The following is a 2,638-nucleotide window of genomic DNA, read 5'->3' on the forward strand; positions in this document are numbered from 1 at the left end:
CTAGCCTAGCATGCCAAAGGTTTGCCGGGTTTTGACTATCGTCCTTACTTTTAATTGTTGTTACCGATTTATCAACATAATTAATTGGAACGTCTTTTAATTTTAAGCTATATAGATCGTTTTCAAGTTGTCCATTTCCAATCAAACATTCATTCTTGTAAATATTGCAAATTCCATTCACAAAATTGCAAGAAAAATCATCTCTATCAAGCATAGAAATAGATATAATATTTTTAACCAAATCCGGAACATATAAAACATCTCTCAAAAATAACTTAAAATTTTTTTGCAAAACTAAATAAATGTCTCCTATAGCTTTGGCTTCGACTCTAGAACCATTCCCGAGCCTTAGCTGGGTCTCACCCATCCTTAGCTTACGACTTCTTGTCATCACCTGCAAATCATTGCAAATGTGACATCCACATCCGGTATCCAATACCCAAGAAGAAGTATTAAGCGAAACCTTTATTTCAATGTAAAACATACCCTTTGCAGTTCGCAACTGTTCGAGGTATTCCTTGCAGTTACGTTTCCAATGACCGGGTTTCTTGCAGTAATAGCAAACGTTTTCATCTTTTATCTCAATTGAAGCCTTGGCCTTTCCCTTCTTATTTGGTACAATCTTCTTGGGCGGGGCAGAACGTTTCTTACCCTTTTCACTTGGTCCTTTCTTAGAGTTAGAAGAGGAGCCAACCAAGAGTACCGGTTTATCCTTCTTTAGTGTGGCTTCATATGTGACAAGCATATTGACCATCTCTTCAAGGGTGGCCTCTATCTTGTTCATATTGAAGTTCATCACAAAACCGTCAAACGATGAAGGAAGTGATAGAAGCAACAAGTCCGCGCTAAGTTCATGCTCCAAAGTCAAGTCGAGTGTTACCAACTTATGAGCCCAATCATGCGCACCCCATGCTCACGGACCGAAGTCCCATCTCGCATGCGGCTTGTCATGAGCTCTCTGACGGTGGCATACCTCTCCGACCTTGACTGAGCTCCAAAGAGTTCCTTGAGGTTCTTGTGAATGTCAGCAGCATTCACGGTATCCTCGAATCTCCTTTGAAGCTCATCAGACATCGAAGCCTGCATGTAGCATTTGGCCTTGATATCATGGTCCCACCATAAATCAAGTTTGGCCAACTCTTCCGGACTTGTATTAGCCGGGGCTTCCTTCGGAGGCGGCTTCTCTAACACGTAGAAAGCTTTTTTCGAAGTAAGAATAATTTTCAACTTACGGAACCATTCCGTATAGTTTGCGCCAGTCAATTTGTTTTGTTCGAGAATTGAAAACAGTGGATTGCGTGGATTCATCGTAATATAATACTGAAGAGGAAACAGACAATAATCAGTTATTTGTTTAATTAATTTACTAAGACATAAAATATGGCAAATTTTATTTTATGAATTACACTCCCACTATTTTAACGATTTCACTACCTTCTAGTGAAAACAGGAAACTGTTTTTCTTAGTGAGAACATGGAGTCCAATTGACAAATCATGATCCCGAATAATATCAGCCAACTATAATTTTCAAAAGGTAGAGCCCAATTACTTCCAAAGTAACCCCCATGTTTTTACCTCATGTCCAATAAGGGCCCAATAATATGACGTCGTTTATTGTGACATGTCAAGATAACCCATCAATATTAAGTTGTGATGGACGGTCGCCATGTGGATCCCCAATAATATGAGCCAATCTCATGGGAGTTCCACCCAACTTACAACATGTGTCGATCCAATGTACAGCTTTCCGACGAACGGGCCCCCCCAATAATATGAGCCGGACCGTATCCGCGGGTAGCATCTCATACATTGATCGTTGATGGAAGGTAGGAATATTTAAACAATATTTAAATTACCTTTTTATTAATCTTGATATCAATTTTAAATCATATTTAAAATGAGGGATTTTTAATTTTGAAAATTTGTCTCATCATGCAATTTATGTATGCTTGCGGAATTCATACAATTTAGTCTAAACATGCATACATCAATAATATCATATATTATTTAAGGATGATCGATCTCATTAACTAATCGACCCGTGGTTGCCAATCACGAGTCTAAGTCCAATCCTAGGTGATATGCAAATATGCAATGCAATCCTATTACATTGTGCTTCCAATTTACATTTCTTCGGTCTTCATTGTCTGCTGGGCCCACCATTTCTTCAAATCTTTGTCTCCCACTAAGTCTAATAAATTTATAATAAATTTCGATGACAAATATGGGATACATTTTTAGGGGTGGGAACGGGCCATAAACCAGGCCCACTTTTATTACATATGACAATCATATTGGGCTATAAACCAAGCCCATTAATAAATATCAACAACAATAAGACAAATGTAAATCACCTAACATACACCTAAAACATTGGTCATGGCAATCGATCATCCTTTATCCATTAATTAATTCAATAATTAAATAATTGGATAAACATGCAAAGGCATCATAATTAAAAGATAAAATCATATTTTATCTTATCCATCCATAAGATCATATCTTATCATCAGTTGTACCAAAATAATTAATTTTATAAAATCTAATTTAACGGATAAAATTTATAAATTTTCCAAAAATTCAAATTTATCCAAAAATCAATTTTAAAAATTTCGGACTCGAACAATTCGATCCGAT

Source organism: Henckelia pumila, chromosome 4 (genome assembly GCF_033568475.1).
Source record: "Henckelia pumila isolate YLH828 chromosome 4, ASM3356847v2, whole genome shotgun sequence".
In the NCBI taxonomy this organism is placed as follows: domain Eukaryota; kingdom Viridiplantae; phylum Streptophyta; class Magnoliopsida; order Lamiales; family Gesneriaceae; genus Henckelia; species Henckelia pumila.